The sequence below is a fragment of the Rana temporaria genome, chromosome 3 (genome assembly GCF_905171775.1).
Source record: "Rana temporaria chromosome 3, aRanTem1.1, whole genome shotgun sequence".
Classification (NCBI taxonomy): Eukaryota; Metazoa; Chordata; class Amphibia; order Anura; family Ranidae; genus Rana; species Rana temporaria.
The window spans coordinates 132273970-132299517 of record NC_053491.1 but is presented as its reverse complement, the minus strand read 5'-3'; positions in this window follow the sequence as shown (position 1 = coordinate 132299517).

The window sequence follows — 25548 nt, the reverse complement described above, 5'->3', positions numbered from 1 at the left end:
TTCCATTCACTGACTGCATGTTTCCATCACCACAATATTTAAAATGTTAATTACTCTACACTGTGAATGGTACATTTTTTCTGAAGTGTTTCACATCCAAGTTTACAAATCCATCACTGCCAAAGTCCAGCTTGCTTAAAACATGCTGATATCTTTTTTCGTTTAATTTTCTCACCCTGCTAAAAAAAATAAAAAATAACTCATAGAGGCAGACCACTTCTTAGCTGAACATTTGACACCACTTGTGCATTGCCCTCACACATACTGTATCTCCTTAGTTTTTTAAAAAAAAAAGGTCCCACTCCTAATTTTACCTCCAAACAAACCATGGGCCATTTCTAGTCAAGGTTTGTCATTTTTATTACTATCACTTCATCCACTTTAACCTTTAGAGTCGGTTCACACTGGGGCGACCTGGGATCCGACTTCAACTCGCCCCAAGTCGCGCGGTCGAGAAAATTAATGGAAGTGAATGGGAGCCGTTTTAATGTACACTACTGAAGTCGCTCCGACTTCATAAAAGGTTCCTGTACTACTTCAATCCAACTTCTAGGCAACTTGTACCCATTCATTTCAATGGAAGTTGCCTCAGAAGTCGGATCACTGTCTTAACTGAAGCAACAATACAGGAAGATAACATACATTTCTCAGGCAAAACCCTCCCTCCCCCTCCCTCCCACAGAGCTGATTGTTGTTTGATTGACCACTGGAAAGCCTCCTGTCCTGGAGGCGACTTGAAGTTGCCTTGTACTGACCTGGAGGCAACTTGAAGTTACCTTGTAAGTTGCCTGATGATTCATACTCAAGTCGTGTCCAAGTTGCCTCCCAAAGTCGTGCTGGAAGTCGTGTTGCCCCTGTGTGAATGGGCTCTAAAATACATAGAATGTTCTCTAAAGAGCAGCCGTGATAAAATATCTAAATCCTTTATACTGAAACAATGCCTAGTGTATGTTTCATGTGCAAGAATGATGTTAGAAGAAATTGTCACACTATGGTAACATTTCTGCACATCTTCTTTGGCCAGCATTAAAGAAGTAGTGTCACCACAAGTATAAAATGATTGGTAAATCCCCCAGGGGACCCAGTGCACAAAGCATATGTCTTAATTTAAATCTATGCTAGGGTTCTTGAGCATAATGTTGCATTCACACCTGAGCATTTCAAAGTTGTGCGTTTTTACAACGCTTTAATGCATTTTTGCCACAATTTTGCCACGATTTTGTACATGTCACCAATGTAAAAAGCAGAAAGATGCCTATATGCATGTTCTTTCTTTTAACTTCAGACATTTTTGAGTTTTTTTGCTTCAGGTGAAAAAATGCTCAGATGTGAACAGGTGCCATTGAAATGAATGGAACTGTGCTTGTTGGCCATTATTTAGGCGTTTTTTTTCAGGCCTTTTACAAGCGTTTTATGAGCTGAAAATGCTCAGGTGTAAATGCAGCCTCAGATAGCTGGCCCCTCCACTATTGTGAGTGACAGTTCAGAGGAGAATAAGCATGATGGAGCGTGCAAACTGCCAGCTCTCCTTCTAACAGTGCAGCACTGTGCCTCCTCTATTACCTTACATGTACATAATAAACTAGCTTGACTGGGCCTAGACCATTCCTTCTTCTGCAAAAGAGCACAGATTTTCAACAATGTACATCAACCCTACAAAAACATGAATGCAAAAGCTAACAAAAACATTCCCAAAAAAACAAAAAAAGTTTACATAAAAAAAAAGTATAAATGTTAACAATTGTGCCTGTCTCGATGAACCATTTGGTCTTTTTTCTGCTGTCACTCTTTTATGTTTCTGTGTTTCTATCACCTACTACGCTAGCCTCTCTCAGACAAATGTAGTACCTGTCAGCCACTGTCATTCATAAGAAAACAAGCTGACAGCTTGATGGTTTATCTCTAAAATAACAGTTGGCTGGGTGGCTGGGAGGTGATTCTTGGCTTAGTCAAGTTAGTGTTTTATGTAGAAGTAAAATAGCAAAGAAGGCACATATAGGGTTGCAATATTACAGGACTGCAGGATGTAGAGGTTTCATTACTGGCTGTATATCCTTCATAGAAATACCAATTATTTTGGCCTAGGCCTGAAGAGGAACTAAAGCAAGTCCTGACAGTAATAACATGAATGAATGAATGAATGAAAAACTTATATAGCGCGGCACATGCGAACTGAATCGCTTCTGGGCGCTTGATGGTTCCTGTCTCTTGACATCAAAAGAGCAGAGTTTTAATCGGTCTTCTGAAGGCCAGGTGGTTTTCCTCCAACCGAATGCTGGTTGGTAAAGCGTTCCATAGTCTTGGACCCTGGAATGCAAACCTTCTTTCTCCTTTGGATTTGTATCTGGCTTTGGGTACCTTGACCAGGTTTTGACCCGTAGATCGCAGAAGGCGATTGGAATTGTGGGGTTCTATCTTGTCGCAAAGATATTGCGGAGCCTTCCCATGGATGCACTTATGTGTCAGACAGAGTGCTTTAAAAGCAATTCTGTCCTTTACTGGCAACCAGTGAAGGGTTCTCAGTGAAGGTGAGATTGATTCCCATGTTTTTTTCCCAGTCACAAGTCTGGCGGCCGTATTCTGAACGACTTGCAGACGAGAGATTTGGTACTTTGGGAGTCCGAGGTAAAGAGCATTTGCGTAATCCAATCTGGAGTTCACAATTGTTCCCATCACGACTGCTACGTCTTCCTTAGGGATAAATGGGATAAGTCTGCGTAGTAGGCGCAGCAACATGTAATTGTATTTCCTAAATACTATTTAGATTGGAACAAGAACAATTGCAATGTGCACAGGGGGGATTTAATGAACATGTTATACTTGTGGCAACACATCTACTTTAATAATAGCAATGTTCTTTAATGAGGACTCTTCACTTATTCCATGAATTCTCTAGTAAGTCTAGTAAATAGTTAAATTGTGCTATACAGCAATTGACAATTATGGACTACCACTTTCTCAGAAAATTCATTGTCCATTGTGCAGTAGCTTCAAATGGCTAACCCACTACTAATTTTTCCTGGAGGAACGACCTCTGTGACTTCCCATGTGTAATGTTCACAATGTGGCATATTGTTTTAAGGCTTGTGAAATTTCCATTTTCCTGGGGGACTCTGTTGACTCATTATTGTGGTAGCTTTTTACACAGTTCAGTGGCCACTGTGTACCTCGTTTTGCTTTCCCCAACGCACAAACTACTGCATACTAGTGGTGTCGCGAACCTAAAATTTTTGGTTCGCGAACGGCGAACGCGAACTTCCGCAAATGTTCGCGAACGGGACGAACCGGGCGAACCGCCATAGACTTCTATGGGCAGGCAAATTTTAAAACCCACAGGGACTCTTTCTGGTCACAATAGTGATGGAAAAGTTGTTTCAAGGGGACTAACACCTGGACTGTGGCATGCCGGAGGGGGATCCATGGCAAAACTCCCATGGAAAATTACGTAGTTGTCGCAGAGTCCATTTTTAATCCATAAAGGGCATAAATCACCTAACATTCATAAATTGGAATAACATGCTTTAAAACATCAGGTATGATGTTGTATCGATCAGGTAGTATAAGGGTTAGGGTTACAGATAGGGTTAGGGTTAGGGTTACAGACAGGGTTAGGGTTAGGGTAACAGATAGGGTTAGGATTAGGGTTACAGACATGGTTAGGGTTACAGACAGGGTTAGGGTTACAGACAGGGTAACCCTAACCCTATCCCTGTCTGTAACCCTAACCCTATCTGTAACCCTAACCCTGTCTGTAACCCTAACCCTATCTGTAACCCTAACCCTGTCTGTAACAGGGTTAGGGTTAGGGTTCACAGTGACAGACCAAACTCCCCGTTTACCGCACAGCAAACAACTGCAAACAGTCCATTTGCACAACCGCAAACTCCCCATTTACACAAGGTTGGATACCAAGCTAGCCATGTCCCGTTCCTTGTCCTCACTGACATCATTGAATGTCTCTTCCTCCACCCAGCCACGTACAACACCAAGGGTCCCTGAAAGGTGACAACAAGCCCCCTGGGATGCCGGCTATGGTTGGTCTTCCACTTCCTCAAAGTCACCTTCCTCCTCTGACTCCTCTTCTTCAGACTCCTCTCTCTCAGAAAGAAGATTTGCGGTCCAAGGACCTAGACTATGGAACGCTTTACCAACCAGCATTCGGTTGTAGGAGAATCACTTGGCCTTTAGGAGAAAGATCAAAACCCATCTCTTTTGAGGACAAAGGAGAAAAAGACAACAAGCGCCCAGAGGCGATTCAGTTCGTATGTTGCTGCGCTATATAAGTTTCTCACTCACTCACTTACTGTGCGTTGCCGCAGGTCCAGCAATCGATGACGACAAGGCTGCTTCTGGTGGTGATGGTGAGCACAACTCTTCCTCTTCATGCTCATCTACGGCCTGATCCAGCACTCTTCGCAGGGCACACTCCAGAAAAATTGCATATGGGATGAGGTCGATGATGTTGCCTTGGGTTTGACTGAATAAATTGAACCTCTAGCATTAGAAAATATAAGTTAGTTAAAGCTGTACCATCATCCTAGTATTCAAAGAAAAAATGAAGGGTTCAGGGAACCCCCGTAAAACCTGAAACACCAACAGTAAAGGTGGGCGGGGAGGACTATAGCGGTACTTGGTAAAGTAGATAAGCTTATTTCAATGATAGCTCGATTTTAAATGTAACAAAATTTATTGACATAGTATAAGAAACAAGAATTAAAAACAGAAAAGATATTGATAAAACAATACACAAGACTTGACGGCAAACAGATCACCAAGCGTGCAATCCCTCGAAGAGGGGGGAGTTTCAGGTGAGGAGTTGGGGTCACATAATAGACAATCTCGAGTCTCTACTAGTTTCGCGATTAATATCGCTTCGTCAGGAGACAATCTATAACTTAAAAACACAGAAATTACAATAATATCAACAAAATATACATAAGTTTATCCAAAAGGTGTGTAGAACACACACCCTCTGGAGTACATAGTGTAACCTTTAATAGAGGGATTAAGGGTCATGTCTCCTACCTAGGGGCACAATGTCCCAACAGCCCAAACAAGTCCAGAACGACCACAGAGTTGGTGACTCAAATGGAGGCCAGAAAGAGGTCTGAAGGACATCTATTGATATAATTGGATATCAGTGAAAATAATACAAGAAGTGCTAACTGAAAAAGAAGGGGGGGAGGGGGGTGAAGAAGGGGACAGGGTTGGGTACGAGGTGGGAGAGGGGAAGAGAGGGAAAGGAAGGGAGGGGGGGAGAAAGTGAGGAAGAAGGGAAAGGGAGGGGGATTGGGAAACAGGGAAAGGCAGGGAACTGTGAGGGAGAGGAAGAGTAAAAGAACCAGATAGCCATGGTAGGTGACCCCCTGAACATCACAAAGTCAAGGGTGGGGACAAGGGAGATGAGGGAAGAGGAAGGTTTGAGGGTGACTAAGGAAGTGCATACGGGCTATGATGAACCAGAGTCAGGTGAGCAGTGAGCAATTAGGGTGATCCCAAAAGGTGAAAAATAAATAAATGAATAAGGACCAGAAATGTCCCAAGCGATGAGACTAACAAAATAGTGAGCATGGACCAGGATAAAGTGAAAAATTCCAAGTGTGTAAGTGAAAAAACATAAGGTTACCAAATCAATGCTGGTCACAGCGCTAACACCTAGGCGGATAATAAGAAGGATGAAACATTAGAATGTATAAGCAGCGCCACAGTAAGTATCAGAGGTAAAGGCAGAAAGACTTACTCTAAAGTGCATGGTGATGCACTTCTCCTGGGACCCAGGCCCCATACACACCATAGAATCCATCCGCAGATAAATCCCAGCAAATGGGTTTCAGCGGATAGATCCTATGGTGTGTACACGCCAGCGGATCTTTTTCCGCGGATAAATCTCCCCTGGGATGGATTTCCAGCAGATGGATATTTGCTGACATGCACAACATATCCATCTGCTGAAGTCCATCCCAACGGATGGATCCGCTGGTCTGTACAGACTCACCGAATCCATCCGTTCGAAGGGATCCCCCGCATGCGTCGCAATGATTCAACGCATGCGTGGAATTCCTTATATGATAGCGTCGCGCCCATCGCCGCGTCATAATCGCGGCGACGGCGCGACACGTCATCTCCAGAGGATTTTGGCGCGGATTTCAATGCGATGGTGAGTACACTCCATCGCATTAAAATCTGCTGAAATCCTCGAGAGGATTTATCCGCGGAAACGGTCCGCTGGACCGTATCCGCGGATAAATCCTCCCGTGTGTATGGGGCCCCAGGCTCCAATGCAAGGAACCTGGAGAAAACTCCAGGTTTATGTAGGTCAGATGGGACGTGCGTGGGCGTCGGTTGTGGATGACGTCACCACGTCGGTAGACGTGCGGATGCGTCTGTGGGGATTCGCCATCCACACCGACATGTATAGCCACTCAAAGTTAGAGGGCTGGATAAAATGCTGTGGGGCGGGCCCAGATTGTTGCCGGACGTCAGCACGCTCAGTCGGCGTATGCGCGCATGCGCAACGTGAACTAAGGGCTGATGCCAGTCTGAAATCTGCCATTAGTGTGGGCATAGCGTGAAAGTGGTGAAAAGACAAACGTGAAGGGGCGGGGTGGAGGGACTAGAACGTCAGAGTCAATTAAACAACCATGGTCACTGGGCAAGTCGGGGGAGGAGGGACAATAAGGCTGGAGACATGAACCTGTGTGAAGTAAGGTATAAATGGGTAAACAAAATAGGTAATAACAATTGAATATACATGCAAAAAAACATAAATCTTTGTACAGGAACAGTAAGGTATTGGTATAGTAATAAGTAGCACCGTAACATACAACAATGCTTGCAACAAAAACAGAACAATTTGTTTACACAACATGGTCTATTACATAGGGCAATTACCAAGATTACAAGGCAAATAACAGTGAATGATTCAATAACCTGGATGGTCGAAGAGACCCGAAGGGGCAGACAACAAATCATTCAAAGCTCCAGGGCGTTTAAACAAAGGGGGGGGAGGAAAAGCAGACTAAATATGGGAATAAAATCCAGGGTGTGGGTGGCACAGTAGACAAAAAGATATTATGGTAATTAAAGGAAGGATCCACAGGGTCTCTCGTAAGTTTGTCGTTAGTAGAGCAATACAGATGGTCCCCTATTCTTTGTCTTAATTCTCTTATGGTTTTGCCCACATAGAATGCATGACAATCACAAATCATTAAGTAAATGACTCCAGTAGTGCCACATTGTGCTGAGAAATGTGGAGAAAAATGTCTTTCGTAGAGCACATTCTCTCAAAGACCGGTTAATAAGTAGTCATGACAAACCTGACAAATCTGTGGCGCCGGGTCCACGAGGCACGTCAGCCTGTGGCCAGTGCCCCCGTTGCCCCTGGATCTTTTCGAGGCACCGGTACATACTCCCGAATGGAGAACATTTTTCTCCACATTTCTCAGCACAATGTGGCACTACTGGAGTCATCATTTACTTAATGATTTGTGATTGTCATGCATTCTATGTGGGCAAAACCATAAGAGAATTAAGACAAAGGATAGGGGACCATCTGTATTGCTCTACTAACGGCAAACTTACCACAATAGGCCGACACATAGGCCTCTACCATCGGTATAACCCCCGTGCAGTTAAATTCTTGGTATTGGAAGTATTGCCCATCGACCCCAGGGGTGGAGACAGAGATAAAGCTCTGCTACAACGAGAGACCCTGTGGATCGAAAGATTGCAGGCCACTATACCCCCTGGCCTCAATGAAATTAACTCTTTTAGACCCTTCCTTTAATTACCATAATATCTTTTTGTCTACTGCCATGGCAGTGCCACCCACACCCTGGATTGTATTCCCATATTTAGTCTGCTTTTTCTCCCCCCCCTCCGTATAAACGCCCTAGAGCTTTGGATGATTTGTTGTCTGCCCCTTTGGGTCTCTTCGACCATCCAGGTTATTGAATCATTCACTGTCATTTGCCTTGTAATCTTGGTAATTGCCCTATGTAATAGACCATGTTGTGTAAACAAATTGTTCTGTTTTTGTTGCAAGCATCATTGTATGTTACGGTGCTACTTATTACTATACCAATACCTTACTGTTCCTGTACAAAGATTTATATTTTTTTCATGTATATTCAATTGTTATTACCTATTTTGTTTACCCATTTATACCTTACTTCACACAGGTTCATGTCTCCAGCCTTATTGTCCCTCCTCCCCCGACTTGCCCAGTGACCATGGTTGTTTAATTGACTCTGACGTTCTAGTCCCTCCGCCCCACCCCTTCACGTTTGTCTTTTCACCACTCTCACGCTATGCCCACACTAATGGCAGATTCCAGACCGGCATCAGCCCTTAGTTCACGATGCGCATGCGCACATACGCCGACTGAGCGTGCTGACGTCCGGCAACAATCTGGGCCCGCCCCACAGCATTTTATCCAGCCCTCTAACTTTGAGTGGCTATACATGTCGGTGTGGATGGTGAATCCCCACAGATGCATCCGCACGTCTACCGATGCGGTGACGCTGTGGTGACGTCATCCACAACCGACGCCCACGCACGTCCCATCTGACCTACATAAACCTGGAGTTTTCTCCAGGTTCCTTGCATTGGAGCCTGGGTCCCAGGAGAAGTGCATCACCATGCACTTTAGAGTAAGTCTTTCTGCCTTTACCTCTGATACTTACTGTGGCGCTGCTTATCCATTCTAATGTTTCATCCTTCTTATTAACCGCCTAGGTGTTAGCGCTGTGACCAGCATTGATTTGGTAACCTTATGTTTTTTCACTTACACACTTGGAATTTTTCACTTTATCCTGGTCCACGCTCACTATCTTGTTGGTCTCATCGCTTGGGACTTTTCTGGTCCTGGGACCCATTATCACCTGTGATACCCTTTTACCTGTCGGGTAATTAGGTATACCTTATGACTTATTCATTTATTTATTTTTCACCTTTTGGGATCACCCTAATTGCTCACTGCTCACCTGGCTCTGGTTCATCATAGCCCGTATGCACTTCCTTAGTCACCCCCAAACCTTCCTCTTCCCTCATCTCCCTCGTCCCCACCCTTGACTATGTGATGTTCAGGGGGTCACCTACCCTGGCTATCTGGTTCTTTTACTCTTCCTCTCCCTCACAGTTCCCTGCCTTTCCCTTCTTCCTCACTCCCCCCCCCCTCCCTTCCTTCCCCTCTCTTCCCCTCTCCCACCTCGTACCCAACCCTGTCCCCTTCTTCACCCCCCTCCCCCCCCTTCTTTTTCAGTTAGCACTTCTTGTATTATTTTCACTGATATCCAATTATATCAATAGATGTCCTTCAGACCTCTTTCTGGCCTCCGTTTGAGTCACCAACTCTGTGGTCGTTCTGGACTTGTTTGGGCTGTTGGGACATTGTGCCCCTAGGTAGGAGACATGACCCTTAATCCCTCTATTAAATGTTACACTATGTACTCCAGAGGGTGTGTATTCTACACACCTTTTGGATAAACTTATGTATATTTTGTTGATATTATTGTAATTTCTGTGTTTTTAATTTATAGATTGTCTCCTGACGAAGCGATATTAATCGCAAAACTAGTAGAGACCCGAGATTGTCCATTACGTGACCCCAACTCCTCACCTGAAACTCCCCCCTCTTCGAGGGATTGCACGCTTGATGATCAGTTTGCCGTCACGTCTTGTGTATTATTTTATCAATATATTTTCTGTTTTTAATTCTTGTTTTTTATACTATGTCAATAAATTTTGTTAAACTTATTTTAATGATAGCTCGATTCTGAGTGTATCTACTTTACCAAGTACTGCTATAGTCCTCCCCGCCCACCTTTACTGTTGGTGTTTCAGGGTTTACGGGGGTTCCCTGAACCCTTAATTTTTTCTTTGACTGACCAGGTTTGTCACCTCTGCAAAAGGACGCATGAGCTTATAGCCATTGTGCATGAGCGTTCAGTAATGCGGCCAAAAAATACCCAGCTCCGCAGAGGCTGTGCTCTTTTTTTTTTAAATTAACAAAAATCTGTGCGTGCGCCGTGTAATGTACTGTGCTATCCCAATATGAGTGGTATGTTAAGTAGTACTATTCCTATCAGTTTAATCCCTGTTACGTCCCCTATCAGGAGACATGTATGGAATAGAATTTAGACAACCGCAAAGAGTTGTCAATAGTTGACACACTCATGACATAAATTTTATTCCTCTATGCGTCAATCTTGGTATAGTGATGACTGTGCTCATGCGCACGTTTTGGAGATTGCAGGCGATGGGGTTTTTTCAAAGCCTATGGTCGTGCTGAGGTAGTTCAGTGACAGTTAAGTGACCCAGAAAACAAATGATTCTGCAGTGTGGTCCCATTGTTGGCCTAGTAGGCTTTAATGGTCACCTTAGATGATCACAAAGAAAAATAATGTGTTTTTTCTATGCAAAATTATCCAGCCGATCGCTTTTGGTCTGTTCACAATGAAGCAGCGACCGTATCATCTGGGGTGTGCCAACATTGCCATTGCCAACACACTCATAGAGGTGGTCGTTTCATTGTGATACGCAAGCCCCTTCACCACAACAAGGTAACGACCACGAAGGGGAATTGACACATGTATGTGCCTTTTTTTTTGTTTTGTTTTTGCAGCCACAGTGCTGCACCAGAAGCCAGACAAATTAGGCATATACACATGCCTGAAAAATTAGGTATTGTAGCAGCGGCCAGAAAAATTGATGTTTTCAAGGCAGAAAGTGCACTAAAACATTGAGGCTTGAATCCTAGTTGGTGGCGGATAAGTCATGCAAGTCATCCGGCATGCAGAGATAAAATACAGCAGCGTGTGGACCATTTTTAGCCCAAGGAAGTTCATCTCATCAGGCCTTTAGTCAAAATGTATCGCCCACTGTCAGTCCCTTCGGGATCCATGCCTCATTCATCTTAATAAAGGTGAGGCAATCTAGACTTTTTTGACCTAGGCGACTTCTCTTCTCAGTGACAATACCTCCTGCTGCACTGAAGGTCCTTTCTGAAAGGACACTTGAAGCGGGGCAGGCCAGAAGTTCTATCACAAATTGGGATAGCTCAGGCCACAGGTCAAGCCTGCACACCCAGTAGTCAAGGGGTTCATCGCTCCTCAGAGTGTTGATATTTGCAGTTAAGCGAGGTAGACTGCTACCTGTTGTTCAAGTCGTTCTCTGAGGGTGGACCCCGAAGGGCTGTGGCGATGCGTAGGACTGAAAAAGCTCTGCATGTCCTCCATCAACAACACGTCTGTAAAGTGTCCTGTCCTTACCGGCGTGGTCATGGTAGGAGGAGGATTTCTTTCACCTCTTCCACTGTTAGATTCCCATTGTGGTGTGACATCACCCTTGTATGCTGTGTAAAGCATACTTTTCAATTTATTTTGGAACTGCTACATCCTTTCCGACTTCCGGTAATTTGGTAACATTTCAGGCACTTTCTGCTTATACAGGGGGTCTAGTAGCGTGGCCACCCAGTACAGGTCGTTCTCCTTCGAGCTACTCATGTCCCGTTCCTCGTCCTCACTGATCTCACTGAAGGTCTGTTCTTCCTTCCAGCCACGTACAACACCACGGGTACCAGATAGGTGACAACGAGCACCCTGGGATGCCTGCTTGGGTTGGTCTTCCTCCTCCTCAAAGCCACATTCCTCCTCTGACTCCTCTTCCTCACACTCCTCTTCCAGCGTTTCTGCAGGTCCAGCAAGTGATGCTGATAAGGCTGTTTCTGGTGGTGATGGTGACCACAACTCTTCCTCTTCCTCTTCACGCTCATCTACGGCCTGATCCAGCACTCTTCGCAGGGCCCGTTCCAGGAAGAAAACAAATGGGATGATGTCGCTGATGGTGCCTTCAGTGCAACTAACTAGGTTTGTCACCTCCTCAAAAGGACGCATGAGCCTACAGGCATTGCGCATGAGCATCCAGTAACGTGCCAAAAAAATTCCCAGCTGCGCAGAGGCTGTCCTAGCACCCCGGTCATACAAATACTCGTTGACGGCTTTTTCTTGTTGGAGCAGGCGGTCGAACATTAGGAGTGTTGAAATTCAACGCAAATCAAGCGCCTCACTGGCATGTTGTTTCGCCGCTGGATATCTGAAAAGTGCGCCATGGCTGTGTAGGAACGCCTGAAATGGTCAGACACCTTCCTGGCCTGCTTGAGGACGTCCTGTAAGTCTGGGTACTTATGCACAAAGCGTTGTACAATCAGATTCAACACATGTGCCATGCACGGGACATGTGTCAACTTGCCCAAATTCAATGCCGCCAACAAATTGCTTCCATTGTCACACTCCACTTTGCCAATCTCCAGTTGGTGCGGAGTCAGCCACTGATCCACCTGTGCGTTTAGGGAGGACAGGAGTGCTGGTCCGGTGTGACTCTCTGCTTTCAGGCAAGTCAACCCCAAGATGGCGTGACACTGTCGTATCCGGGATGTGGAATAGCCCCTGGGGAGCTGGGGGGTGCATTTGATGTGGAGCAAGACGCAGCAGCAGAAGAGGACTCAGCTGAGGAGGTTATCAAAGAGGATGGAGTAGGAGGAGTAGAGGAGGTGGCAGCAGACCTGCCTGCAAGTTGTGGCGGTGTCACCAACCCCTCTGCAGAGCCACGCATTACATGCTTGGCAGCCATCAGCAGGTTTACCCAATGCACAGTGTAGGTGATATACCTGCCCTGACCGTGCTTTGCAGACCAGGTATCAGTGGTCAGATGGACCCTTGCCCCAACACTGTGTGCCAGGGATGCCATGACCTCCCTTTGCACAATAGAGTACAGGTTGGGAATTGCCTTTTGTGAAAATAAATTTTGGCCGGGTACCTTCCACTGCGGTGTCCCAATAGCTACACATTTTTTGAAGGCCTCAGACTCCACCAGCTTGTATGGTAAAAGCTGGCGGGCTAATAGTTCCGACAAGCCAGCTGTCAGACGCCGGGCAAGGGGATGACTCTGTGACATTGGCTTCTTACACTCAAACATGTCCTTGACAGACACCTGACTGTGGGCAGATGAGCAGGAACTGTTCAAGGTGAGAGACTGAGTGGCGGATGGTTGAGAGGGGGCAAGGAGGACAGCAGTGGTTGACGGGAGTGAAGATGCTGCACCAGGAGGAGGATGGTGGCTTTGAGCTTGTGTGGTGCTTGTACTCGTCATCATGTGTTGATCCCATAGGCGTTTGTGATGTGCGATCATGTGCCTTCGCAAAGCAGTTGTACCTAGGTGGGTGTTGGATTTCCCATGACTCAGTTTCTTTTGGCACAGGTTGCAAATGGCATCGCTGTTATCAGAGGCAGACACACAAAAAAATGCCACACTGCTGAGCTTTGCAATACCGGCATTCTGGTGGTGGCAACAGCATGCGTTGATTGGCGTGCTGTCTGGCTGACCCCTGGTGCCGATACATGCTGTCTGACTGTGCCACTAGCTCCTTGCGATGACCTCCCCCTGCTTCCAACTCGTCTCCTCCTCCTCCTCTCTGTCTCCCCATCTGAACTTTCCCCCTGTTCTTCTTCTCTTCGAGTGGGCACCCACGTGACATCCCCGGACACATCGTCATCATCAACCGATTCACTTGTATCTGACAACTCAGCAAAGGAAGCGGCAGCGGGTACATCATCATCATTACACCATACGTCCATGTGTGTAATGCTGCCTGACTCATATCCCTTTTATCTACATCCTCTGGCAATAATGGTTAAATAACTCCTCTGACAGATCAAGTGAAGCAGCTGTGATGCTAGTGTTGGTGGTGGCGGCATGCGGGCGAGTGGTAACTTGAGAGGTGCCCGAAGCTGAGCTGGAGGAGGATGGTGCGTCAAGGTTCCAAGCGGAAGCTGTAGAAGATTGGGTGTCCTGTGTTAGCCAGTCAACTATGTCCTCAGAACTTTTTGAGTTCAGGGTACGTGGCCTCTGAACACTGGGCATTATTCTAGGGCCAAAGGGAATCACAGCACCACGACCCCGACGGCCCCTGCGGGGTGGCCTGCCTCTGCCTGTCATTTTTTTTAGATTAGTTTAGTTGTACTATGCGTGCAAGCTACTGTGCCAACACAATATCGATGAGATGTGGCACTGGCAGGCAGGTGGGCACAGTTTACCCTGTGAGGCAAAGACACCCTGGCAGACAAAAGACTACTATTTAGTATTGCAGTGAATTTTGTTTTTATATCTTATCAACTGTGCCAACACAATATAGATGAGATGTGGCACTGGCAGGCAGGTGGGCACAGTTTACCCTGTGAGGCAAAGACACCCTGGCAGACAAAAGACTACTATTTAGTATTGCAGTGAATTTTGTTTTTATATCTTATCAACTGTGCCATCACAATATAGATGAGATGTGGCACTGGCAGGCAGGTGGGCACAGTTAATACTGTGAGCCTGGGCCCCTTACATTACACAGCACCCCACAGCTCTGGGCCCCTCTACATAGCACCCAGCACCACTGGACCCCTTTATATTACACAGCAGCTTGCACCACTGGGCCCCTAACAATACACAGCACCCCACAGCTCTGGGCCCCTTTACATAGCACCCTGCACCACTGGATCCCTTTATATTACACAGCACCCTGCACCTCTAATCTAACTAAACTATACAGTGTATAAATATATGTGCAACTCTGGGGATGTATATATATCCTCTACACACTGTAACATTAACTGACTAGCCTGCCTAACTCCAAAAAATTACACTCTCTCTCTCTCTCTCTCTCTCTCTCTCTCTCTCTCTCTCTCTCTCTCTCTCTATCTGTCTGTCTCTCTCTGTAAACCACGCAGCACAGATTACAGAGAAAAAAAAAGCAGACTGATTGATTAGCCCTAACAAGGGCTGTTTGGGGTGCTGTTATAACAGCAGAGATCAGATGAGTCTTTCAGGAGTCTTTCAGGACTGGAGTACACTGGCCTAGCTAGCGCTTTTCTAAAATCTGCAGCAGCAACACTGTCCCTCCTCTCACTAAGAATACAGGTTCAGAATGAATCTAAAATGGATGCTGCCCTAGAGGTGGGAGGGTATGCATACTGCATACTGGATAGGTGCTGCCTAGCTTCTATACTTACAACAGGGATTGGCCATGTGATGAGTGTGAGTCATATAATTTGAGGAAGGTTGGGTGGACATTGTTCTTGTTCGTATTTTGTTTTTCTTTTAAATTATGCAACAGCATGATGCAAACAAAAGATCAGATATCAACATATAAGTGCTGCACTTTGAGCAAAAATGCCACTATCAACATAAATGATAAACAATATAGCCCCAAAATAACAAAAGCCCTTTTTATTTAAGCCTTGCAAAAAAAAGTGTGCCATGGATGGGACAAAAATGGAACTTCGGCTTTTTGGAATCCTCCCCCCTCCGGTGTCACCATTGGACACCTTTCAGGAGGGAGCAGATACCTGTGTAATACAGGTATTTGCTCCCACTTCCGGGCATAGATCACTGCGGTGATCGCAGGGACCTACGCCACGTTTGGTGCCTACTCTGTCCCCCTCTGCTGTCTTCTGGGAGACACACAGGTCCCAGAAGCCAGCAGGGACCAGTGAGAATGCGCAGCGTGACTCACGCATGTGCAGTAGGGAACCAGGAAGTGAAGCCTCAAGGCTTCACTTCCTGATTCCTTTACAGAAGATGGCGTCAGCAGCATCCGAGAGCTGATGGACAGATCGGCTTCTGACATTGCGGGCACTCTGGACAGGTAAGTGTCCATATATTTTTTGGGGCGGAATTCACGGAACTCACAACAGTAAAATCAATCTATATATGTAGTAAAGCATGCATGTTATGCTCACTGTGGAACTTACGAGGTTGATCCTCCTCCTCCGTGTAAAAGGGCTGTTGTATCCTGTCTTCTCTGATCCTCCCTTCTTTTACTGTCTCCAATCCATCGGTTGAGTCCTAGGAGGCAATCTGCACATGCTCAGTTTGGTGTGTAGTGAAAGAGAGTTTTTTTTTTCCAGGAAGCTTCATGTAATCAGCACAGGGCCAGACAAAGGATCAGGAGCCATGCAGCCTCATAGGCCATTTAGAGGAGAATGAAAACTCCTCCTAAAAGCTCTAACCAGTGCATGGCCGGACACTGATAGAAGTCACAAGACTGCTATTATTTACTAAAATAATTGCATTTCCATGTTCTGTGTACTGTCGGAGTCCAGATATAGTGAATGCAGGGTCCAGGGTTTAGTAACACTTTAAATTGCTAACCAGTGACCTAAAATAAAACAAAGCTAACCATTGGACTGAAAAAAACACACACACACACAAAATTTAATTAAAAACAAAAACATCCCAGATAATAAGAATAAAAAAATTGGGTTATTTGCACAATGACCGATCCATTTTCTATAATAGATGAACACTATGGGGGTTGACTTTCTAACATTGGAGAGTGCAAAATCTGGTGTAGCTCTGCATAGAAACCTAAATCAGCTTACAGTTTTTTTTTATTTGTCAAAACTTAATTGAACAAGCTGAAGTTAGAGGCTGATTGGCTATAATGCACAGCTGCACCAGATTTTGCACTCTCCAGTTTTATTAAATCAACCTCTATGACTGCTCAGTGCCCAACCTTTTATAGAGAGGGGACTGGCTTATCCAAAGCCCTTGAATGGGCTTTTTAAGCCTGCTGGCCATAGATTAAAGTGTTACTAAACCCACAACAGTAAAATCAGTATATGCAGTAAAGCATGCTTGTTATACTCACTGTGGAACCTCTGCATTGTGTAAAATTGCTGTTTGTTTCTGTCTTCTCTGATAATCCCCTTCTTCCACCATCCCTAATCCATCTCCTGATAATACAGAGCCTTGGTCAGCACATTTTCAGTTTGGTGTGTATTGATAGAGAGTTTTTTTTATTTACTGTATTTATTTTTTGGAAGGGTGCATGTGACAGCATCAGTACTGTCCAGACAGAGGGTCAGGGGTCATGCAGACTCATAGCAGAGTCAGAGGAGAATGAAAACTCCTCCTACAAGCTTTACCAATGCTTAGCTGGACACAATACTGCTATATACTGCTGATGAGAAAAGGTATTTGGCAGTTTATATTTACTCAAAAGATTGCATTTCCATGTTCTGTGTACTGTCGGAGACCAGATATAATGAATGCAAGGTCCTGGGTTTAGTAACACTTTAAAAGCCATGCAGTGCATTATGGTAAATCTACAATAAAATGATTAAAAATTATAAACATGCTGGATTTTCATGGTGAGGGTTAACCTGAACTTCATCCTTACTCTTTATAAATGTGAATTATCACCTTATTATAGGTCACAGGCATTGTTATTTGCAATCAAGATAATCCTGATTCTTTTATGCTATATATGTAAATAAGTCTACTTGCATAATCATGTACTGATTAGTATTAATTAATGAACCCAATCAAGTTTCTTAAAATGTTGGTGCTAGCAAATGAAGCAGTTTTACTGATGTGTGTTATATATATATATATATATATATGTGAATTATTTAACACAATGAAAATGACATTCCCTGTGATACTATAGAGACATTCTTTGTTTAGCCTACTTACAGGCACTCTTACCATGTGCTAAAGTGTTTCTGTATAATGATGGTATTTTCTGTATGTCTTCCTATACTGACAGACCCCTGTGAGGCTTGTAGTTTGACTCTTTCCAGGGCTTAAAGTGATTGTAAAGTCTTGTTTTTTTCTATAAAAATAACAAACATGTTATATTTACCTGCCCTGTGGCAGTGGATTTGCACATAGCAGCCCAAATCCTCCTCTTCTCGGGTCACTTTTCTGTGCTCCTGGTCACTCCCTCCTGTCAAGTCCCCCCACAGCAATCAGCTTGCAATGGGGGCACCCGAGCCAAGTCACAACTCCCTGTTTCCATTAAGACACAGAGCTGCGGCCCTGCCCCACTCCCTCTCTCTCTCTCCTCATTGGCTGACTGACTGATTGACAACAGCGGATCCTGTCCTTTGGAAGCATAAATAACAGCACAGTATTTGTGTTGTGTAATTTGGCCCCCTGTATCACCTGAAATACCTGGCTGATCCTGACAGTTTCGACCCTCCCCTCTGTAATATCATGGCTGCTGAGCCCTGACACCTTAGTCAGTTTACATCCCTCCATCATGCGCTGCTATCTGCAGCTCTCCTCTGTCTCCCTGTGTCCCTCTCCCCCTTCTCCTCCCTGCCTGTCTGCTCCTGTGTCACGCCCCCCCCCCTTTGCTGTAATAACTTTTAAAATCTTATATAATGCTACTTGTTACTTAATAACAGGTTCTCCCAGCGGGCCTGTCCATTAAGGGTGTATGGGTGCCGCCCCCCATCCATGCATCCGGCCCTTATACAGAATGCCAGATGCATAAATTCCAATGGGGGTGTTTTTTTAAAAGCACCTAATTAGAGACAGAGGCTCAAATAGGCTTCAAAATAAGGTGGGCTCGGAGCGCAGAGAATGCAAATTGAGCCCACCCAGGTATGTTATAAAAAGCTAATTAATATTCACTATTTGTAACACTAAACCTCCTCCTTGCCAATCTTGAAACCCATCACCCGATTGGCTAAAAGGACAGGCGATCCTATTGGGCACCTAGTGATGAAGAAGGGGACGCAGGAGCCGCTGCCAGCTGCCTGATGCCCGCCACCCACCACCTAGATAGGGTGAGTGCCGGACTGACCAGCAGATAGCGGGCAGGCAGACGAAGGGGGGGTGCTGCCGCCCAGGGGGGCAAAAAAACAGCTGCCATTGGGAGCTCCTGTCTCTGTGTTTTATAAAACAAAAAAAGCCTTCTTTACTGTATTTCAGAGCAGCTTCCCGCGATTTTGTGACCGGCTGGCACTCTCCTTCTCTCTTTCTTTCGTCCCGGCTGACGTCAGCGGGGGAATCTTGGCCCTGCCCGCTGCAGCTCTCAGGTGGGTAGAGAAGAGAGTTGGCAAGTCACGTGATCACTGATCGGCGCTAGCAAATAAGATATAAACTGCTTTTTTTTGTAAAACACAGCCCCTGTCATTAAAGGAGTTGTAAAGGAAAAAACAAATGTCACCTTCATGCAATCTATGCATTAAGGTGAAAAAACATCTGATGATGCCGGCCCCCCCTGAGCCCCCATTTTACTTACCTGACCCTTTGAAAGTCCCGCGCTCGGTCCCGAGATCCTCTTTGCCGCTCAGCCTGGCCGCTGATTGGCTAGAGCGGATGGATTGAGAGCAGCGCAGCCATTGGCTGGTGCTGCTGTCAATCACATCCAGTGTCGCGGCGCGCCGAGGGGCGGGGCCGAGTGATACAGTGAGCGGCTATGGCCGTTCGCTGTATCACGGGAGCGCGCCCGCAAGGACTCATTACCATGCAAGCTCTCTCGCATGAATGTGGTGAGTTCTTGCGGGGAGGACCAGAGACAGCCGCCGAGGGACCCCAGAAGACGTAGATCGGGGCCACTCTGTGCAAAACGAACTGCACAGTGGAGGTAAGTACTGTATAACATGTTTGTTATTTTAAAGAAAACATTTCCTTTAGTAACCCTTTAAGAAACAAGCAGGATTATATAAGCTTACATAAGTGTGTTAACAACCACCTTAATGCATGAAATGCTTTAAGATAAAAAAAAACTTCTGACTTTAAAATCTCTCTCTATCTTTAAAAGTGTGCATGTTGACATATATCAGACAGCCATTGCTAAATTAAGGATCTTTGGTGAACGTTGAGCAAATATGTTTTAAATATGCCTTACATTGGGCTACAAAATAGTAACGCCCTTTCACACTATCGGATCCCGTGAGGATCCATTCCTTATATATCCGCTTGCTCAGCAGGGATCGCTCCGTTGATCCCCGCTGAGCCGACAGATGACAGGGCGGCAGATCTCCGCTCTCCCCTATGGGGGGATTGGATGAACACGGACCGGCTGTCCGTGTTCACCCGATCCGCTCTGCAGATGGATGGAAAAAATAGGATTTTCCTCCATCTGCAGAATCAGAGCATAGCGGACACCGATGAGATCGAGTGTCAGCGGATATTCATCTGCTGACACCCGCTATCCCATAGGGATACATGTATGTCCCTTTTTCATCCGTAAACAGATGGATGAAAAAACGGACATACGGTCCGCTGGTGTGAAAGGACCCTTAATCTTCTCAGCAAATGTGTTTTATAAATACTGGGGAAGCTTTTGTCAGAGAATTTGCTGCTTTATAATAATGCCCTTTTAGTGTCTATGGAGATTCTTATTCTCCAGGTCATAGGATCAATCTAAAGTTAATATAGATTTACTTAACCAGTCCTCAGAGATGCTGGACCTGTCCCCACAGCAACTTCTCCCCTATGCTTCAGTGGTCTAAGGTCCTGACATTATTAAGAGCAATGCAGCGTCCATAACCCTGCATTGGATGTGATGACACTAATAGACTGTCCATTGCCACAGCATAGGGGAGCATCATCTACCAGCAGAGCAGAGGATCAGGTAAATTAAACTGATTTTTCTCTCCCCTAGTCTGGATGCAGCACCACTGTAATAGATAACGTTCACATTTCCCAGAGTTGGGCTTGAAGCAGTTGTTTTTGAGTACTTTCTAAATTCTTGTTGGCCCTAGGACCTTTACAACCCAAATCTGTTAGGGGTGAGTCCATGATGTTGACACATTTTTCATCCCACTTCTTCATATTCCTGCACCAGTTTCGGGGTATACAAAATGATTGCCAACATGTCTGTGAAGGTTTTTCTTTTTTAGGTTGTAGTATATATGGTGGGAGTTAGAATTTGATGTTACAGAATAAGTCCTGGAAAATTTAAACTAACTCCTAACAGCTATGCACCGTAATGTTGCTGTACTAAAAATCCACCACTAGATGGCAGAAGGATGCTTTCTTTTGGAGATAATGCACTCTTATTTTAACCTTTTGTTTTTTTCTTCATGTGTGCAATGCACCAGGCTTTAAATGAATCTATTCTCATGAATAATGCAGGTGCAGTTAATCATTTCAAGATGTATATAAATCCAGATACAGTAAAGCAGCATTCTATTTCCCAAAACATAATATATTTTATACATGGTCTGCATGGTCTGTCTATTAAAAGCAATTTGGTCTTTGTTTGGAGGACAGAATCACAAGAAGAAATATGAATTTGGTGTGTTTAAACAATAAAGGGATTGCCGGACTTTCAGCATAAAGCCAGCCAGTGTGCAATTTCCTTTTTCCTGTTCTTAAAATGATCAAATGAGAATGCACTCAGGTAAAACACACTCCACCAGACATTGCTGAGGTAAAAAAAATAAAAAATATGTAGACATAGCGTCTACCAAGAAACATTTATGGATTGCTTTCACTTTCTTTTAAACTTTCCATTTGTAGCATAATTATGTGCCAGTAACATGTCTGTTCCCTTTTGTCTAAGGGACGTCTATTCATTATGTGTTCAACCAAAGCGTGGAGCTGCATGATTTGTTTATCATGGAAATATAGTACTCCCTATTGAAAAATGAGGATATTAGAGGATAGTGATGAATACTACAACCATAAGGCCTCAAGGCACATACTTTTATTTAGGTTATAAAACTCCTTTGTGACTTCTAGCATTCATCGGTTTAAATTTACTGTACATTGATCTACAGTATGTTCCTTATGAACAGAATCAAAAGTTACTGTCTTTTAAAAATCTTACTATTTATGTAGAAATAATTCCAGTGACAGTTAATGCAGTAAAACATAAAACATATAACCAAAATATAGAATATCCTATTAAAAGATTAAAAAATACACACTTAGGCCCAAATTCACAACCGAGATACGACGGTGTATCTCCAGATACGCCGTCGTATCTCTGAGTTGCGCCGTCGTATCTATGCGCCTGATTCTTAGAAACAGTTACGCATAGATATCCAATAGATCTGACAGGCGTAAGTCTCTTATGTCGTCGGATCTTAACTGCATTTTTTTTTTGACCGCTAGGTGGCGCTTCCGTCGAATTCCACGCCGAGTATGCAAATTAGCTAGATACGCGAATTCCCGAATGTACGCGCGGCAGACGCAGTAAAGTTACGACGTTTACGTTAGGCTTTTCCCGGTGTAAAGTTGCCCCTGCTATATGAGGCGCAGCCAATGTTAAGTATGGCCGTCGTTCCCGCGTCGAAATTTGAAAAAGTTACGTCGTTTGCGTAAGTCACCTGTGAATGGGGCTGGACGTCATTTACGTTCACGTCGAAACCAATGATGTCCTTGCGGCGTAATTTGGAGCAATGCACACTGGGAAATTCCACGGACGGCGCATGCGCCGTTCCAAAAAAAGGTCAATCACGTCGGGTCACAGTAGTTTTGCATTAAAACACACCCCCCTGATCCAAATTTGAATAAGCGGGCTTATGCCGGCCGATTTACGCTACGCCGTCGCAACTTACGGAGCAAGTGCTTTGAGAATACAGCACTTGCCCGTGTAAGTTGCGGAGGTGTAACGTAAATCAGATACGTTACGCCCGCACAATTTTACGCGGCTCTATGTGAATCTGCACCTTACACTCTGGAGCTGTTTCCTGCAGTACTCCTTATCTACCACAAGATGTCCTCAGCTTTCTGGATCGAATGACAGCCAGCATCATTCAACCTACTTCCTATAAGAGCAGGTTGGTAAGCCAGTATAAATGCCTAGACAACCGTATAAGCAGATATAAGGCAGAAACAGCCTTTAAGGGGTTGTAAAGGTTCATGTTTTTTTATCTTAATGCATTCTATGATGTTTGCCGCCTCATTTACCTACCTGAGCCCTCGAAAGTCCCGCATCGTATACGAGCAGGCTTCTCGACCGGGCTTTTCGCCTCTTCTCGGCTCATTCATTGGATGATTGATAGCAGCACACCCATTGGCTCCCACTGCTGTCAATCAAACCAATGACGTGGCGCGCCGGGGGGGCAGGGGCGAGTGATACAGTCGGCAGCTATAGCCAGCCTGCAATATAACTCCCTTGGGAGAGAGCTTTCCATGAAGGGGGTTAGCTGATGTGGGGAGGAGCCGAGACAGTCGCCAAGGGACCCCAGAAGACCAGGATCGGGGCCACTCTGTGCAAAACGAGCTGCACAGTGGAGGTAAGTAAAACATGTTTATTATTAAAAAAAAAAAAAATAACCTTTACAACCCCTTTAAGGTTCCTTTCCACCAGAAAGCTTTTAAATTCTAAACCACTAAAACCAAATGTTATATGAGTCTGTGAAATGTGGTCCAAAATCCTATGTTGTTTCTGTTGTCCTGATACAGGAGAGTGAGTAGGAGTTGTTATCCTAGTACAGGAGGTGTGTTACTAGAAGAATTACCAAGTAAAAATAAAGGAAAAACATATTGAAAAAAGAACACAACATTTTTACTAACTGCTACCACATCTAAGTACTGGTAAGCTGCAATGTATTACATTTTTGTTTTGAGGTTTAGATACTCATTAACGTAATCTGATATTTGGGTCAATTCTACTTACCAACAATAAGTACTGTAATTTATCGTGGGCCATGTGTGCTTTCCTGCAGGGGCATAGGCTTTGCATAACTGCCTCCTCCTATTTCCATTAATTGTTTGAAACATTCCATATATCGTCAGATATTTTAGGAACTCAAATTACAACATTGTTTTGCTCTTACTCAGTCTGCAACTTCATGGCTCTTTGCCACACTAATTTAAAGTATGGTATACAGTTATTTCTGTTTGCCATAGTATCACTTTAGCCACCTCAATACCAAGCACTTTTACACCTTCCTGCCTGGGCCAAGTTTCAGCGCTTCACACTTCAAATGATAATGTACCCAAAATAAAATGTATACGATTTTCTTGAGACTGATAGAGCTTTCTTTTGGTGGTATCTATTTACCACTGGGTTTTCATTTTGTGCTAATGTAAACACAAAAACACAGCACATTTTGAAAAAAAAAAGAAGTCTGTTGTAAAAAAATTGCAAATTATCTTTCTTCATGAATCTAGGAAAAAAAGCATTGTGCTACATTTCCATAGCAAAAATAAACCAGATCAGTGTATATTATTTAGCTTTAGTCTGTGTGAAAAATATAGAGTCTACAAACTAAGGTATATATATATTTGAAAATTGATCATTCCTGATGTACTGACTGCTCATTTCTTGAGACCCTAAAATGCCAGGACAGTACAAAAGACCTCTTGAAAAGTAGACAGTCCAAGGTATTTTAGTAAGAGGCATGATGAGTTTTGTAAGTTGTAATTTTTTCGTCATGATTTTTTGTTAATTTTGGGGGATTTTTTTCATAAAGTTTCTATTTCTCACACACAGCATAGACATACTGTACTTATAATCACACCCCCAAAACACATTCTGATATGCTTCCTGAATATGGGAATTTGGGCTTTCAAAGAGCATAAATTACATGTAAATTATGCATCCAATTTCCTGACTACCTATCACATTTTGAAAGTCCTGGAGCACCACACAACCTACAAAAATTACCCAATTTTTAGAAAGCAAACACTTCCGGGTATTTTCTGAAAGGCGTAGTGAGTTTTTTTAAATTGTCATTGACAAGTTTTTGGAAAATGCAGGCAATTTTTTATTTTATTTTTACAAAGAGTTGTCCATTAATAAGATATTTCATACACAAATCATGAACACCTCAAAGCATATTCTGCTACTCCACCTGAATATGATGATATCACATGCGTGAGACTTTTTTTTACAGCCTATACATTCAGAGGGGCCCAAAATCCAGGGAGCTCATTAAGGTGTTCTCTGGGCATAAATTATTCATCCTAACTATCAATTTTTTGTAGTCCCTGGAGCACCCGGACAGTAGAAACACCCACAAAATAATCACAGTTTAGAAAATAAACAAGTAAATGGTGATCAGGGGCATTTTAACAGGTGTGGTGCTGATTAGGGTCAATATGATTGGTTAGGGACAATATGATTGGTGTGGCAGTAATCAGAGGTGCAGTAACTGGTGTGGAGATTAGGGATGAACTTCGAGTTCGACTCAAACATTGCCTGTTTGCCGAACAGCGAACAATTTGGGGTGTTCGCAGCAAATTTAAAAAGCCGCGGAACACCCTGTAAAAAATCTATGGGAGAAATCTAAAGTGCTCATTTTAAAGGCTTTCTATGCAAGTTATTGTCATAAAAAGTGTTTGGGGACCTAGGTCCTGCCCCAGGGGACATGTATAAATGCAAAAAAAGTTTTAAAAACTGCAGTTTTTTCGGGAGCAGTGATTTTAATAATGCTTAAAGTGAAACAATAAAAGTGAAGAATTCCTTTAAATTTCGTGCCTAGGGGGTGTGTAAAGTATGCCAGCTCATGTTTCCCGTGCTTAGAACTGTCCCTGCACAAAGTGTCATTTCTGAAGTAACAAAAAGTAATTTAAAACCACTCGCGGCTATAATGAATTGACGGCTCCCGGCAATACAGAGAAATGTCCCCCAAAGTCCCCCAAATTCAATTACCAGGCCCTTCAGGTCTGGTATGGATATTAGGGGGAACCCTGCGTCAAATAAAAAAAAAATGACGTGGGGTTCCCCCCAAATATCCATACCAGACCCCCCCATGTTGATGGGGACAAGGGCCTCATCCCCACAACCCTTGCCTGGTGGTTGTG